Below are 19,234 nucleotides of genomic sequence, written 5' to 3' on the forward strand. Positions count from 1 at the left end.
GTGAATATATATCAATCACCACACAGTAAATAACACAATAACACTGGGCACCGTGACACTACGATTATATATATATATATATATATATATATATATATATAATTACTGCTGACACATGTAGCCTACAGCTATCAAACGTTTTTGGGAACACTAAGGAGAATCTCATACTCCTTAAATTACATGGGTGAGTGATTTATCGGTCACGCATGCCAATAAACACTCGAGAGTTACGTTACTCGACAGAGCGGGGGCGGTCTCTATAGACAGCCTCGTCACTCACCAAAACTCACCAAAATTAAGTTAATTAATACTGCAACCACAATATATATTTATATAAATCACACTTGTCACGGCCCTGGGAACACTACAAGAAATTTAAGTCCACACTGTGGCACACTCCACAATAATCATTACCAGGAATCGCTGGCGTTACACATACCTGAGTGCTCAGCGTTGGAATTCCACACCTGCAAGACCACACATGGAAATGATATCACTCCGTCCCACGGACGATCAAAAATGATTACCACAATGCAATAAAAGAATTTATTACATGGACATCCTCTCCGTCCTTGGCTAATCTATGTATACTGTTCTCGTGTGTACCCACACACACACACACACTGTACGTCTGTGTACACCAGACTTAAGTCCCTCTGGACTGACAAGATGACAACACAGGTGATTAATCTCCTCGCCCACAATTCACTCCACCTGAACAGGTGCTGCGTGACATTGTGACGGAACACTTGACCTCGAATTCAAGCTTTAGAGACTACTAATCACCAGAGATACACACGTAAGTACTTACTCATTCACACTGCCGGCTTTACACACCATTCCCATACATCAGGCACCATGCTATAGGTGGCTGGCTCGTCCCAAGTGGCGTAAGCGGCGGTAGTTCCTGACGTGGTGCTTATACAGAAAATTGGCGCACACTCGAACCCCCTCCCACTCAACACGGCTGAGTTCGCACCCTCGACTCCCTGGTGAAGTGAAGCGTTCATACCCAGGTGACGCGCACAACGAAAGCGTCTCACACAAACACGGGAAATTGCCTTAACACTGACACGAATTTCACCGTTCCCATCGACTGCTACAGAGCACTAGCAAGTCTAATCATCACTGGTATGGGATCTACGAGTCTGTTGCTGCTCGTATGCACATTCCCCCACGATCCCAGATCACTGTACCTCTACCCCTGCATACAATAATGTCTTAAACCCCTCCAAGCAGCGACTTCGGAAGGATTCTGTGACGACCGTTGTCGTAGGTGAAGCAGGAAGCATCAGCAGTGAAGTAGTCCAGCCACCACGACGCCCTATACTCCAATTTGGCCGAATTGAGTACAGGAAGCGTCATGACAAGGTGGCGGCTGTGTTCAGAATGATGCTACACAACGGCTATCCCCGCGTCCTTCTCGAAATAACCAATGAGAGGAAGGCATACAGCGGCCTACCCCTCTCATCCAATCAGCGACGGTGTAGCATAGCCCCTAGGGCAACTCCAAGATGGCCGACCAACATGGCGGCTCAAGATGTTTCTAAGATGGCGGCTGGTTTCCATGACAACCACTCAAGTGGGCAGCCAGCGCGGGGCCCCACACCCACGCCGGCGGCCTAGCCGTTCGCGCGCAAAGTTGTCTGGCTCCATGCCATACAATGAGATGATGCTATCAGCTCTAGCACTGTCCACAGACATGCCACCCCGGCCAGGGTAACATTTATGGACTGCTGATGACTGGGGCTCTCACATGAGCCCAAACACAAGATGTTTTGGTTGCTGGTACAAAACTTAAGTCCGCCCACTTAACAAGTGCACTTAACAAGTGTACTGGCTCCCACAGGCATAAGAGCACTATTGTAAGTGAGCTGGTGAACCACCTCCTCACAGTCCCACCATAAACGCGTCGTCTCCGTGCCTTTTCACTGCAGGTCCGTGCTCCTCCTCGACTTCTTGTAGGGTTGGAGTCAGTCTCCCGGCCGTCAACTTCTCCTCCCAGCTACGGCTGCCTGCCTACGTCTCGGCTGCAGTCGTTCGGATTCCCGAATAGTTTTCTCCTTCCACTGCTTCCCGGTGGCTCGGTCCAGCCACTACGCCGTCACAAACGGGTGAACTGCCTCAGACGTCGCATACGTCACTGCACAGACTTCACTTCTTCTTGCACAGTACCTGTCCTGGAGCACTTGTTGCTCAATATCCCGTCGATTCCCTCTCTGGTCCAACACATGAACGAAGGAAGACCTCACAGAGTACTTGCAGACTTCGGGTGACGCGTAAAATCCACGGGAGCGGGAAACAACTGTCAAACTGACAGGACCAATCTTCGCACGTCCAACCACATTGGCGTGCCGTGTCAGACTGATTCCCTCCGGAGGATTGGCCCATCCACTACGTCACCACTGTGGAGCTATGAGCCGTCGCATACGTCGCTGCCTAGACTCCACTCTTGCACAACACCTGTTCCTGGAGCACTTGTTGCTCAATATTCTGTCAATTCCTTCTCTGGTCAAACACATGAACGAAGGAAGACCCCACAGGTGATGGCAGACCACGGGTGATGCGCAAATCCTCCGGAGACGGGGTAAACTGTCCAACTGACAGGACCCCCCAGCGCACGTCCGACCTCCGTGACGTGCTGTCTTAGACTGATGTCGCCAGCGTGGCGCGATGACCGGACCCCCCTTCCTTCGTGACGTCATATTCGCCACGGGAGGTTTTCATTGGCTCCCTGTGCCACATCGCTGTCGGTGACCAATCTGGTGTCACTGACGTCACACAGTTTTGGCGGCAAAACAGAAGAGCCAGCGCCATATTGGCTTCCTAAAGGGCCTAAACCACAGCCCAAAATACTCTTCTTTTATAAATTTCTCGGCACTTTGAAAACACTACTTTATCCCACATATACCAAACTGATGCCTGCGACGTAGAGAACGCTCGGGTAAAGTGGACATGACTCTTACTGCAGGCGTGGGAGAAATATAAGGGGGGGAACACCGTCACATACCCCTCCCCTTAAAATAAGAGTCATGTCTGGTTAGTGTATACAGGACAGGGCATCTACTACGTTGTCTTCCCCTCGGATGAGTTTGATTTCCAACCAGTATTCCTGCCGCCAATGCGAAACGCTCCTTACATATCCGCCAACCATTCCCACGGTCACTCCTGATGTCCATTGTTCCTTCATCATGGACAGAGGACTTTGCACCTCTCGTCCATACACCAGCTGGAAAGGTGAGAAACCTAACGATCCTACCACTGCGTTACGCATGGCAAACAACGCAGGACATACTGCTTCATCACACTCAGTTCCCTGCTCTGCGCAGAACAATCTCATCAGCCTGCCGTCCTGTATGTAACAATGAGTGGCCCTCTCAGGACCAACATGCCCTCGTTTGGCCTCATGAATCAATTCGGGGAACTTTATCTGCTGCGACTCCCCAAGACGAGTGCGGTCCACCCCGAGAGAACTGACGAGGGTCACCTGTAACTCACCATCAGGGCTGCCTTCGCCCTCCACTCGTTCTCCGGGTTCCATGAAGAGGTGATCGATTTCCAGACTGTCGGACGTCCCCTCGTCAGCCCTATCAGATCCACACCCTCCGTGTCCTTCGCACTCCCTCGGCATCACAGCACAAACCGGGAAAGCCGCCGTGGCGATTCCTTTCTCGTCCCCACAGGCGTTTAACACTCCGCCTGTCTCCTCATGGTGCTCTAGGCACTCCTCGCCCTTCACGAGATTCGGGAGGACATATCCTCCACATGCGTCATTTCCCAAGATGACTTGTGCCTCCATCTTGGGCATTGATGCACAGACCCCCACCACTAGGGTCTGGCAGCCATAATCAGAATTCAGAGTCACCTGGTGTAGGGGCATCCTCACTGGGCCTCCCACAGTGGTCACACTTGCCACCCCCACACTGGTACTCTCGTAACCCTCGGGGAACATGGTTTCGCTCACCAGGGTAAAATCTGCCCCAGTGTCTCTTAATATCTTCACCGGGATGGGGTCTGCGTCCCCCATCCTTACGGTTCCCTCACTCACGAATGGGTGAACTCTTTTCTCCCCACTCAGTACGGGTTCATCCCGCACCCACTCGGCCATCTGGTCCTCGACCCTCACGAAAGCAACGTTCCCCCGCTGCTCAGGGTGTCTGCATTCCCGCGCGACGTGTCCGAATATTCCACACTTGTAGCAGCGGATCCTTCTTCGGTGGATCTTCCTCGCGCCATTCATCGACTCCTCCGTTTCGGCAACAACTCTTGAGCTCTCAGCTTGGGACTTCTCTACCGGCTCCACAGCACTCTTTGAGCCTCTCCTGTCTCCACTTGAGAGGTGGGACTCAGGAGAACTCGCTCCTGTCCTCCATCCGTCCGTCCTTCTATATCTTCTACCATATCTGGAGTGTACGGGCAGTCGGTGCCGTCCCTCTCTGTGTGGTCGCAGAGCTTCTTCGAGCATGTCGGCTCTGTCGGCTGCGGCCCTCAGGTCCTTTATGTCCGCCTCCTTTACTCTCACCCTGATCTCAGGAGAGAGCACGGACATAAACTTCTCCATGTCCATATGCCTCTTGACCTCTTCAGCCGACCTCGCTCCTTCAGAGTCCAGCCACTTAAGGAATTTCCTCTCCATGTCCCTCGCCGTCTCCGTATAAGATTTTCCTGGCAAACGGGTTCATTCCCTGAATCTCTTCCTGTAACATTCCAGCGTGAGCTTGAAAGAATGGAGCACAGCTCTCTTTACAGCATCGTAGTTGGTGCACTCTTGGAGGTCGAGCATATTGTAGGCTTCACGAGCTTCACCGGTGAGCCTACCCTGAACCAGTTCCGACCACTCCGCCCTCGGCCACCTCTTCAAAGTAGCAACCCTTTCGAAGTGGTCGAAGAAACCTTCAGCTTCGTTTGGTACAAAGACCGGCAAACCTCGCTCCCTCACTCGGCGGCCTTCCTGCTGTGGCGGAACAGGTGGAGCTAGCCCTAGCTCAGCTCGCTTCAGCTCCACATCCTTGTTAGCTTCTATCTCCTGCTGTTTCAGCCTAGCTTCTAGCTCGCGCTCATCTCGCTCTTCATGCTTCAGTTGCGCTTCTTCTCTCCTCAGCTGTGCTTCTTGCTCTTGTTCTTCTTTGCGCTGCTGTGCCTCTGCTTCTCGCTCTTCTTTGCGCTGCTGTGCCTCTGCTTCTCGCTCTTCTTTGCGCTGCTGTGCCTCTCGCTCTTCTCGTTTCAGCTGTGCTTCTCGCTCTTCTCTGCACAGCGGTGCCTCTCGCTCTTCTCTCTTCAGCTGTGCTTCCAGCTGCAGCTTCAATATTTCCAGCTTGACGCTGCGCCTGCTGCCGCTGGATCCCCTGCTGCTTCCACCAATGCTCAGGTGTTCTCCCATACTGGCAGGTGTTTGTGGCGTTCCTCCCCCAAAGCTTCGTCTCGTGCCCTGAGCTGTGCCATGATCTCCAGTCTTCTCTCTCCCACTTTGGAAGATCTCAGCTTTATCCCAAAATGGTCTGCTATCGATTGTAACTGTGCCTTGGTGCACTCCTCCAGCACCTGCTCATCTCTAGTGTCAATGAACCTTGTTACTTTATCATCCTCCATCTTGTGCTATGAGTGATAACCTGCACCTGATACCTAATACCACTGCAAAGTACCACAACTGCAACCTTTATCTTGATCGTTATCCTGGCAAGGTCGCCAATGTCGGGGTTCACCGTAAGAGGGGCGAGTGACAGTATACACAAGGTCACTCACCGTAGCCCTGCGGGTCTTCACTCTATCCTCGCGGCGCCACTGTACGCCAGGAGAGTATCCCAGTCAATCCCAATCGGCCTCTGATCGAGAAAGAGTGGGAACACAGCTTGTTCTCTTAACTACTGTGTGCCCGCCCTGGCATGGGCTCTACTACTAACCACAAGGTCGCCAACTGGTGTTTTCTGTGTCCAGTAACACGTCAGTGGTATGGTGGAATTGTGGTAACAGCGGCAAGAACACACTCAATAGATCTGATATCAGGCAGGTATTTATTTCTATCACTCTATTTCCTTTCATGTATTATATAGCCACAAGAAATATGGAGGGGATGATATAAACGCCAAGGTATTTTGTGTTTTACTTAAAACTCAAGACATCACAAAATTATATCAATAAGCAAACAGCTATCTCATGTGAAAGTCGCTAGTTCTCACAAATAATTATTAACTCACCAAGCTGGCAATGCTCCCCCTCACGTCAATGTCAAAATCAGCTGGGCGACTCCCATCGCGCGAATGTTCGTTTATTTGTTTGCCTGGCGTGAGGCGCCTGTTTCTTTAAATTCTCAAGGATCACTAAATGTTCAAACACACAATATAAATAGCAATAGAACGTAAATACTTCGCTGCACTGATCCTGAGCTCAATCGAACATTTCTATATTAATGAACACAATAATTCACTATCATGGTATAACACACTGCCCTTCATTTAATGATAACGAATGCAATTATATATTACTGGAGTTCTCAGTAATTCCTTTCGTGGGCGAATATTCAATTGATCACTGCACACATGAATGATTATTCAATACACAAGCATAGACATATATATAGATAAATCGTGGACATCAATAAGAGTATGAATATAGTTACTGGGCACATAGCCTAACACCAAATACTGGTACATTTATATATATATATATATATATTCTCTCACTAAATGATCATATTAAAGTCTCATAAAAGACATTATCAACACAGTAAATTCATCAATTACTCCGGGTGCCTGCACACACCAATAATAATAATAAATACCGTGAGTGCTCTGTAGCCCCACTCTGCACACTGGTGCCTTACTGTGATATAGGTGAGCCTTGCTCACGACATACAAAATACTCTGGCTAAATAATATAGCTGACTAAAGGGGAATTGGGAGGGAAACTAGAATCACCTACTTCCACCTATCCTCCGGTGAGAGTTGAGTTGTAGCTCCTGGTCCAGGCTCCTGCCTCGTGTAGGGAACGCCCCCACACACACCCTGTCGTGTCCTCCAGGAACTCAGTCAACGTCCCACAATAAACGCTTCGTCTCCGTGTTCTGTCCACCGCGGGTCCGTGCCCCTCCTTCACGTCTTGTAGGGTTGGAGTCGGTCTCCTGGCCGTCAACTTCTCCTCCCAACTACGGCTGCCTGCCTACGTCTCGGCTGCAGTCGTATGGATTCCCAATTAGTGTTCTTTCACTGTTTCCCAGTGCATTGGCCCAGCCGCTATGTCGTCACTGTGAAGCTATCAGACGTCCCAGACGATACTGCTTAGACTTCACCTGCACAGCACCCGACCCTGGAGCACTTGATGCTCAATATTCCATCAATTCCCTCTTGGGTCCACATATGGAATGAAGGAAGACCTCTAGCGTACTTGCAGACTACGGGTGACGCGTAAGATCCACGGGAGAGGCGTATTACTGTGAGATTGACAGGATCAACCTTCACACATCCGTCCACCTTGACGTGTCATGTCAGACTGATTCCCTCACGGAGGATTGGCCCAGCCACTACGTCATCACTGTGAAGCTATCAGCCGTCGCATACGTCGCTGCCTAGACTCCACTCTTGCACAACACCTGTCCATGGAGCACTTGTTGCTCAGTATTCTGTCTATTCCTTCTTCGGTCCACACATGGAATGAAGGAAGACCCCACAGGTCTGATCCTGTTGGGAAGGACATGGCTGCTTTATGGACCACAGATTCAGCCACCCAGAGAGGTTCTGCTCCGGTAGCCCCCACTTGTACAATGTCGTCCTCACGCGAAGCCCTGGGTGGGTGTTTCTCCCTTAGGGCTTGAGCTGTTGTTGCATCTCTGTCGGCAATTGAGTCCTCACTGGTGATGACTCTTATTGCGCCAATAGTGTTTCCTTCTTCTATTTTCTTGGTGACTGATGTTCTGAATTTTGATGTCTCGGATATGGCACAGTTGCTCTTCCTGCCGTGGGTGTTTCTCGCGCGAGTGGGAAGGCGCACCTGGTTGTCCTCCCTGGGAAAATCATTTATAGCTTTGATGACTGAGGCAGCTAAGGTCTTGTCTCTCCTTACAGAGGTGGCTAGACATATGTTGCCAAACAGTAGGAGGTTATGCCATGCTTGGGTCGTTCCAGGAGAGTCGTTGACCTTTCTCAGGAGGGCAGATAATTTGGCTGCTGCATGGGGGCGGGCTGCTTTAGGGATGTGTTGCAAGGTTCTGGCTGATGTTGCTTTGATAGCTTCTAATAAGTTTTCTGTGGGAATGAAGGTCTGGGAGGTGTTTTGCCTTACGGGAGGTGTGGGCTGTTGATTGGTGTTCTCCCTGGGAGGGCGCCCATAACCCAAACACCTGGCTCCGTTATGGTAATGAATGCGCACATTATCGTCACTCAACCGGATATAGCATACCCGGTCACACGTCTGACATCTGCCTTGTCTACCCCTGCTTGATGGCTCATCCTGGCTTGGAGAAGCCTGGCTGTCTGTTGAGAGCTGCGACATGGGCGGGAAGGTGGACGGCGGGTGGAGACTGGAGGGTGGGCGGCAGTTGTGGGCTGGGGGGATAGTCAGCTGGCCGTGGCACTTACTACTCAGATGAGTGGTAATACATATACCACCTCTATACGAAGTGTGGGTATACACCCACAACACAATATGTGGGTATACATTGGGTGGGTGGGTGGCGTAGACACACATGGGAGCCTCCCGGGTTTTATGGGCGGATGGCAAGGTGTCCTCGTGGGTGGGGAGGCGACGTGGTGGGGTGGGGACGGAGGAGGAGAGCAGGTACTTCCCGGCCTGGGCGCTGGGTGGGGGCGGGGGTCAGGGCGACACTAACACTGGTATAATTCGCCGTATATCACTGCACAATGATGAATGAATCACACACTTGTAATCTGACTCACTGCACGTGTGATGTACTCACAATATGATAGATATGTTGCGCCAATTATCGCTGACAACGTAACTTGTTCAACAAAACTTTCAAAAAAGAAAAACACAAAACACTATTTGGCACACACGTAACCCCCCACCTCTCTCTCCTGACCACACAACACCCCTCACTCACCCCCACCTCCCCTCACTATGGGAGGCCTGCAGGGTCCATCCTGGCCCCTCACTCCAGCCTCCATCACTCCACACTGCCAACCCACCTGTTTTGATAAGTTTTCACATTAAGAGCAGGCTTTCACAAAAGAGCAGGCTAAATCTCTCTTGAAAGAGATTACTGTCACAGCTCTCCCCCGAAGCCTGCTCTTACGGGTTAAGTTACTTCATTAGACGGTAGAGTGGTAGGAGATGCTTCCTCTACCTCGTAGACGCTGGAGAGGGCGTCGGCTATGATGTTATCTGAGCCCTTAATGAAGAAGATCACCAGGTTAAAGTTCTGCAAGTACAGAGCCAAGCATAGAAGACGTTGATTGCTGAATTGGGCTTGATGCAGATTTTTTTTTTTTTTTTTTTTTTTACATGCAAAGTATGCAACTTAAATACAATAAAAACAACACAGAATACAGAACAGAAAAAAAGAAAACAATAGACCACCGGCCAGAGGGGCCGACAGCATGTCACAATAAACCACAAACACGATAAAGACACAGAAAAATACAGCATACAACAAGGTATAATACAATGGCATACAAGGTATAATACAACAAGATATAATACAATGGCAAAGTATAATACAATGGCAAACTAGCAAGCACAGTAACATCACAAAACAAAACCGTCATAAAACAAAACATACATCAAAGGCACAACAGGGAACATCACAGTACAAACACAATACATCCCAAACAAAACATAAAGAACAAACACGTACAACAGGTAAAGCACGCCATAACAAACGGAAGGCAAAACAAAATGGCACAACAGAACAAAGAGCACTCGCCAACAGCCTGAAGGGCACACAATATGACATACACAAGCGCATACGACATCCACAACCGAACACACAAATACACAGGAACCGCACACCCACCCACCAGCCATACAAAGAAAACCTACAACATACACCGGAGCACGCAGGAACCGGAAAACAAAACCCACCCCACTCACTCACACACACACACACACCCCATCCGCACCGCACACAACAGGAAACACAGAATACACAGAAATCATTTTCGAGTAACAGCGTGAGAAATGTACTTCTCCGGGAAAACAGCGGAAGGATACTTCGCCTTGTAAGCTTCCCAGACCAAATCTTAAAGGTCGGTAGGGTTTTTGATCCCCCCTCCCGAGGGGGTATCATAAACTCAGGAACATCTATATCGGGCGGCATCGGCCAACGCCCGAGGTCACTGACGCCAGTCGCATAACGAGGCCGGGGAGCGCCACCCACGCCCATCGAGGAAGCAGACGACACTGGAGAAGCAGACGAGGGCCGCCGAGACTGCCACGAAGTCGCTCACATAGGAGCAGGGGCCGGACGACGAGACTGTAGCACCTCCATGGATACCGCAGGAGACACAGAAGAGACTGCTGGAGACGGAAGAGGTGGCAAGACCGCTGCCGAGGAAACGGGTAACGAGGAAGGGGCCACAGAACTCTCAGAGCGAGCATCCTTTCTCAACACCATCACCAGGCCACCCCGCTCACCACCAACCACAGCAGGGGGAACCACTCCCCACGAAGAACCGGAGCCACCCCACGCAGGCGACGCACCTGAAGCAGGACCCTCGGACACCAGACCAGGAGGGGAGGCCGAAACGCCGGCACCGACATCCTCAGGCAAATGTACCTCCGCCACCACCGTAGTGTGCACCACATCCGGAGCCACCCCACTGTCAATGGAAGGACGACACTCGTCGAAGTCGTCAACTTCAGCCCACGCATAAGAACGCCGGGAACGCTTAGGCTCGGGCCGCACATCATCAGACCCGGAGGCAGGCTCAGCGACCCGCGCAGCACCAGCCGAGTGAACCGACGCACGCCGCAGTACGGCAGCCTCCTCAACCACACGGGGCACCAGGCCAGGCACAGGAGGGAATGCCGGATCCACCCCAGCTCCCAGCACAGCCGGAACAGACGGCGAGGGTGCAGGGACCGGGACAGACACAGCAGAGGAAGAACTGGAAGACGAGGGGTCCGAGCAAACGGCAGTTGGAAGAGGCTCAGGGACACCAGCCGGAGCAAGCAGAGCACTAGGCGAGGACACAACCTCCGGAGGAGATGTGGCAACAACAGGGGGCGCAACAGGCGGAGCAACAGCTGATACAGAGGGCACCTCCTCAGCCGAAGAGACGTCCACACCCACCGAATAATCCCCCACAGGAAGGGGCGGAAAATTCTCCTCACTGAAGAGATTCACTGGTGCAACAGCAGGCGCAGAACAGTCAGCTGCCTGATGGCCCAAAAGATCACAACGATAACACGTCCGCGGCTGACGGGCGTAAAACACCCAAACGTTGTATCCCATAAGGCGCCCAGAGGACGGAATATCCGCCCGGAGTCTCATGCCCAGGGTGCGAATGTTAGACCTCACACCCTTAAGAGGACTACAAGACACCACGTTCACCCTCACACTAACAACTGCGCCAAACCGGCCGAAATACCGCCGTAGCAGAGCCTCTGGAAACTCCAAGGGAGCCCCATGCACACTGATGTAAGTAAGTGCACCACTTCTATCCGATAGGGTTACAGTGCCTGCACCATCCGGCATGGGTAGTGTCCGCCCCTCGTATCGCCGGAAAAAATCGCGATATGCCACCTCCTCTGCGAACTTCACAATTGCCCTACGGGCCGTTACCAACTCGACCCCATAAATCGCAAACACAGGGACAGAGAGCATTTCACAAGCCAGGGCAATCTCCGGGTAACCAGCCCGCACAGAGAACTCTAGTCCCACAGACTGAGCCCGGACGACAGGGGGTAGAGGGACCCCCATCGTAACTCCACGTCAGCACAGGCGAGCAGAGACACACCCGCCCCCAACCGGACGAAACTGGCAAACAACACCAACTGCTGGAGCGCCGATGCAACACGTCTGTCCCCTACCGAAGCTAGGGCCAGACTCCATTGATACAGAAATCGTAGGGGATTGTGGTCTGAGTAGATGGTAATAGACCGATTACCCTGTAGGTAAGGTTCGAAATGTTGTTGGTTCAGGACGATGGAGAGGAGTTCCTTTTCTATGGTGCTATAGTCCTTCTGATGGGGCTTCAACTTGTAGCTGTATTAGCTGACAGGAAGAACCACTTCGCCACGTTGTTGCATTAGAACGTCCCCGATGCCGGTGCCACTTGCATCGATATTGATGATGAAAGGCTTCTGAATATCTGGAGAGGCGAGAATGGAGATTAGAACATAGCAGAGATTTGAGTTGTTCAAAGGCAACGGTCTGTTGAATGGTCCAATGATACCGTTGCTTGGAGCTGGTCAGATTAATCAGTGGTGTCGCTACCATACTGAAATTTTTCACAAACTTACGATAGTAAGATGCAAGGCCAAGGAAGCGCAGGAGCTGCTTCCTGGTTGAAGGTTGTGGGTAATGCTGAATGGCTTCAGTATGAATGGCTAAAGGAGCTAGGCTGCCACTTCCTATTACATGACCAAGATAACGCACTTTACCTTTAGCAAAGGTGGACTTGCCCAAGTTGATGGTAAGGCCGGCTGTCAGGAGCTTGGAGAACAATCGTTGCAGCTGGAGCAGATGTTCGTTCCAGGTGTCGGTTGGCACAATTATGTCATCCAAGTAGGCGTAGGTGTGATCTAGGCCATGGATGACGCGGTTGACAGCTCGCTGGAAGGTGGCCGGGACATTACACAGTCCAAAAGGAAGGCGTTCATATCTGTACAGGCCAAAAGGAGTGGTGAAGGCTGATATTTCCTTAGCCCCCTCTCTCAGACTAATCTGATAATAGCCCTTTAACAAATCAATTTGGGAAAGATAAGTAGCATTACCTACTGCTTCAAGGATATCATCTATACGAGGTAAAGGGTATGCATTCTTGACGGTCACGAGATTCAGTTTCCTATAGTCTGTACATAATCGTATTTTACCGTGAGGTTTTGGCACCAAGATGCAGGGTGAGGCCCAAGGGGACTCACAAGGGGTGGCCAGCCCATGATCCAGAAGGTACTGTACCTCAGCACGCATAACTTCCTTTTTGTATGGGCTGAGCCGGGTATCAGAAAGTAGCTGGATGTCGTGTTGAACCACATTACATTCCTGGGATCATCGCTGAACATCTTCTGATGATCTTGGAACACTCTGATGAGAGGAGCACTGTTACAGTCCTGAAAATATTTAGGAGGATCTGTAAGAATTTCCGAGTTGGAAGGCACTGACTTAGAGTTAGTGCTTTCGGAAGAAGAAGCAGGGAAGGTCTCACTGTGGAGGTATGGATCTTGAAGAGTGGAGGGAGATACTAGCACAGTTAGGGGTGTACCTTTATACTTCTTCAAAAGATTGACGTGGCACAACTGGGTCCTCCGCTGACTATCTGGAGTCTCAAGAACGTAGTTGTGGTTATTTCTGCACTCCTTGATGCGGTAAGGTCCTGAAAACTTATTTTGCAATGGAGAACCAGGGATCGGAAAATATGCTAAAACGAGGTCTCCTACTTTAAATTTCCTGATTTTACTGTGTTTGTCAAAATGAGTCTTCATCCTATCTTGAGCTTTTAATAAATTATTGTTGGCAAATTTATGTACTCTCTTTAGAATTTGCTTTAAATTTTGAAGAAACTGGGGCACATACTGAGGGGTCACTGGAGGTGTCATTACGTAGAGAGTCTTTAAAAGCTTTGAGAGAAGTACGGCACTTACGTCCGTAGAGCATCTCATAAGGAGACACTCCTAGAGACTCATTTGGGAGACTTCTGAAAATGCATATGATGATGTCAAGTTATTTATCCCAGTCTTTCATAGTTTCATTGCAAAATTTCTTAAGGAGTGATTTTATAGTTTGGTGACTACGTTCAAGAGAACCCTGTGAAGCAGGATGATAGGGGCTGGACAATACCTGAGTGATGTTGAATTCTTCCAGTGTCTTCTTGAAGAGATCACTGGTGAAGTTGGTGCCACAGTCACTTTGAATCTCCCAAGGAAATCCATATTGTGTAAACATCAACAGTTGCTTCACCACAGTAGCAGCCGTAATGTTCTTTACAGGAACTGCTATGGGGAATCTGGTGGTTGGACACAGGATGGTTAGTAAATAAGCGTTGCCAGAACTGGTCCGGGGTAAAGGTCCAACACGGTCTATGATAAGTCTGTGAAAGGGTTCCGAAGGCACCGGGATAGGAATTAAAGGAGCCTTGGGAATAGAGATGCTGGGTTTTCCTGCCATCTGACATGTATGACACTGCTGTAAATAAGTTTTTACATCCTTAATCATACCTGGCCAGTAATAATCTTGTCGGATGGCGTGATAGATTTTATTAAAACCGTAGTGAGAAAGCGCTCCGTGGGCCAGGTGTAGAATATTGGGCCGTAGGCTGGTGGGAACTACTAGTTGATCGACATTAGCCCGATCGTCATCTTCCGTTAGTGTACTGGGTCGGTACCTGCGGTAGAGCAATTGATTCTCTATAAAGAACCCAGGAAAACTATCAGATTGAGTCTCGGCCTGGAAGAATAATGGTGTTAATAAGGGATCCTCCCTCTGCAACTTACGGAACTCCAGCATAGTGAGATTCGGTGATAGATTCTGATGGTCTTGAGGGACAGCTGTTGCAGTAGAGTCAGCTGGTTGCGGGCGTGCAGCTTGCGCACGGGTTGTCACCAAAACCGGAGGAGAGACTTCATCACTTTCTTGGACCTCTGCTGGAATATACTTCAGGATGGGGTTTTCCACGACAGAGTTACATACCTGGGGTTTATCCATGATGATCAAGTTGGAAGGCTGTAGATCTTCGGCCAAGTTGTTGCCCAGGAGAAGTTGTACCCCTGACATGGGAAAAGGCTTTTCCCGGATGGCGACTTGGACTTCACCTTTCATGAAAGGACAACCCAGGTGGACTCTAGCGAGTGGATACGGAGTGGTGGCAGTGAGATGCTCACCAAATTGATTGGGAGATGGCTTCTTCAATAACGAATTGTAAAAGCACCTGTAACAAAAATATAATTGAATCTGCTTTGATACAAATCACAAAAGAAAGTAATTTGAACATTAGCAGTGGTTTATATATACATGTGTGGGCCTGTGTGTGGTTTTGAATGGGAGCTGCATCGGATGGGCCAATAGGCCCTCTGCAGTTTTTGTGCAGCACATATTTGTGTCCACTTATTGTACCTCACCTCACTCCACCATTCTCTCCTGTCTATTTATGTCCAGTACTCGACCTGCAAAACCACTCCTTCTGAAGATGTATTAATATACGAAAGTACTGAAGGAAATTCCTGTTTCAATTTTCCTCCGTGGTCTGACACTGTCACATTTTTAATCAAGTGTTTATTTTTCGTGATTTACACACACACACGTGATTTATATATATATATATATTATATATATATATATATATATATATATATATATATATATATATATATATATATATATATATATATATACATACATATATATACATATATGTATATATATATATATATATATATATATATATATATATATATATATATATATATATATATATATATATATATATATATATATATATATATATATATATATATATATATATATATATATATATATAGGCAAATTGGGCCTTGCATAGTAGGCTGAGAAGTGCATTCTGGCTACTAGGTACGACATATATATGTATATATATATATATATATATATATATATATATATATATATATATATATATATATATATATATATATATATATATATATATACACACACTCACACACACAGAATCCAATAAGCGGATCGTCAACCCATGTACCATGCAAAAGAAAACAAACAAAGAGCCACCCAGCTCTCAAACTGGGCACATGGAATGTAAAGACCATGACACCGGGTCTCTCGAAAGATCTACTGGAAGTGAACGACGCCCGCAAGAACCTGTGATCAACAATGAACTGCGCAGGATCCAGATGGACACAGTCGCCCTGCAGGAGACACGTCTGCCTGCAACCGGCAGCATACGGGAGAAGGTCTTTACCTTCTTCTGGCAGGGCAAACCACCAGAAGAGGTAAGGGAGCAGGGCGTTGGCTTTGCCATCAGGAACAGATTGTTAGGGTGCATAGTCCTGCCCACTGAGGGGTCTGCAAGGATCATCAAACTTCAGATTCATACAGCAGCAGGAATGGTCAGCCTCATCAACGCCTATGCACCAACACTGACCTCCTCTACCGAAGCGAAGGACAAGTTCTATGATCACCTCGGCCTAGCTCTCAGAGACATACCTCAACAAGAGCCAGTGTTCCTTCTGGGAGATTTTAATGCAAGAGTTGGTTCTGATCACAGCTCTTGGCCTTCCTGCCTGTGCAAGTTTGGATTTGGGAAGATGAATGAGAGTGGACAGCGCCTCCTGGAGTTCTGCTGCCGTCATGATCTCTGCATCACCAATTTCTTCTTCAACACCAAGCCCCAGCATAAGGTTTCCTGGAGACATCCCAGGTCTAATCATTGGCATCAACTCGACCTGGTGCTTACAGGGCGTAGCAATCTGAGAAATGTCAAACTGACCCGCAGCTTCTAGAGCGCAGATTGCGACACCGACCACTCTCTCGTCGTTTGCAGAGTAAAGTCCCAGCCCCTGAAAATCCACAGAGCAAAGAAGGAGGGAAGACCACGCATTAATGTAAACAAGACCCGTGACCTTTACAAGGTGGAGGAATTCACTGCGGCACTGGTAAATGCCCTTCCTGTACCACCCTGCGATACCGCAAGTGAGAGGTGGTCACATCTCATGGGCACTATTTTCAACACTGCCATGTCCACCTTCGGTAAGAGGCAGAACAAGTCAGCAGATTGGTTCGAGGCCAGTGCAGAGGAACTGTTACCCCTCGTAGAGGAAAAGAGACGAGCTCTCTCATCCTACAAGAACCTGCCCTCAGACAGGAACCTACAGGCCCTCCGTACTGCCCGCAGTAGAGTTCAACAAACTGCGAGGGTGTTGTGCTAACGATTACTAGCTTCGACTCTGTTCCAGCATCCAGGCTGCGACCACTGTCGGCAACATAAGAGTCATATACGAAGGGATCAAACAGGCAACAGGCCCTACATAAAACTGGACGGCTCCTCTGAAGTCAGCCACTGGAGAGATCATTAAAGTCCGTGATCAACAGATGAATCGCTTGGTGGAACATTACTCCGAACTCTACTCCAGAGAGAACTTGGTCATTGTTAGAGGCATTAGATGCTATCGAATTCCTGCCCATCATGGAAGAACTTGATCTTGAGCCAACTGTGGAAGAAGTTGAGAAAGCAATGGATTCACTTTCCTCAGGGAAGGCTTCAGGAGACAACGGGATTCCGCCTGAAGTTCTCAAGTGCGCGCGTGGAACACTTAAATTTGAGCTTCATGAACTTCTGTGCCAGTGCTGGAGGCTCGGTGCCACAAGACATGGGAGATGGAAACATCATCACTCTCTACAAAAATAAAGGTGACAGAAGCAATGTCAATAACTTTTGCGGCATATCCCTCCTCAGCGTCATTGGCAAACTCTTCGCTAGGGTCATCTTGGTCAGGCTTCAGATTCTTGCCGAAACCCCCGAGTCACCCCGAGTGTACCCCGAGTCACTGTGTGGTTTCCGGGCAGAGAGATCGACTACTGACATGATGTTCTCCCTGAGACAGCCTCAAGAAAAGTGCAGGGAGTGGAGAAAAGCCTTGTACATCGCCTTCGTTGACCTTACAAAGGCCTTCGAACCTCGTGAGTAGGGACGGACACTTCAAGATCTTGGCCAAAATTGGCTGCCCACCCACCCTACTCAGCATGATACAATCATTCCACAAGGACATGAAGGGGATAGTCGTGTACGACGGCTCAACTTCTGAGCCATTCAACATCAACAGTGGTGTTAAACAGGAGTGTGCTCTAGCTCCAATCCTTGTTCGGCATCTTCTACGCGATCCTCGTCAAGCATGCCTTTGGAACAACCACAGAAATCATCTATCACCGTACAAGATATGATGGAAAGCTCTATAATCTATGCAGACTCCGAGCAAAGACAAAAGTACAGATGCGAATCCTCTGTGAGTTCCTCTTCGCCGACGACGCAGCGATCACCACACACACAGCAGAAGGCCTGCAGCAGCTACTCAACCGCTTTGTCGCAGCCTGTTCCGCATTCGGCCTGACAATCAGCCTGAAGAAGACAGAGGTGATGGGACAAGATGTCAATGAGCTACCCTGTATAAATATAGCAGACTATGTGCTGGACGCAGTTCACGAGTTTGTGTACCTGGGCTCCATAATCTCAGACACCCTTTCCCTGGACACTGAGCTCAACAGGCGTATCGAGAAGGCCGCAACAAAGGAAGGCCAGACTCACAAAGTGAATTTGGGAAAATGCCAAACTGACAGTGCACACTAAGGCACAAGTCTACATGGCATGTGTGGTGAGTACACTTCTCTACGGCTCGGAATCCTAGATCCTGCGCTCTTGCCAGAAGAGACGGCTCAATACCTTTCACATGCGGAACCTGAGACGCATCCTTGACATCACGTGGAAAGACCACGTCACCAACAACATAGTACTCGAGAGAACAGGAGTCCCTTCAATGTTCACTATCCTGAAGCAGAGGCGCATTCGAAGGCTGGGACATGTTACACGCATGGTCGATGGCCGCATATCGAAGGACCTCTTGTTTGGAGATCTGGCATCAGGATGGAGACCCACCGGAAGACCTCAGCTGCCTTTCAAAGATGCCTGCAAACGTGACCTCAAGCAGATGAACATCAACATAAACACTTGGAAAGCAGTAGCTGCGGACAGATCTACCCAGAGATGAAAAGTGCATAAGGGACTCCAGCAATTCGAGGACGAACTGAAGAGGCAGGCGGAGGATAACAGACTTCACAGGAGATCTTGACCCCTGTCAGACGCATATATATATAAATATATATATATATATATATATATATATATATATATATATATATATATATATATATATATATATATATGTGTGTGTGTGTGTGTGTGTGTGTGTGTGTGTGTGTGTGTGTGTGTGTGTGTGTGTGTGTGTGTGTGTGTGTGTGTGTGTGTGTGTGTGTGTGTGTGTGTGTGTACTCACCTAGTTGTGCTTGCGGGGGTTGAGCTCTGGCTCTTTGGTCCCGCCTCTCAACTGTCAATCAACAGGTGTACAGGCTCCCGAGCCT

This window comes from Procambarus clarkii, chromosome 66, assembly GCF_040958095.1.
Source record: "Procambarus clarkii isolate CNS0578487 chromosome 66, FALCON_Pclarkii_2.0, whole genome shotgun sequence".
Classification (NCBI taxonomy): domain Eukaryota; kingdom Metazoa; phylum Arthropoda; class Malacostraca; order Decapoda; family Cambaridae; genus Procambarus; species Procambarus clarkii.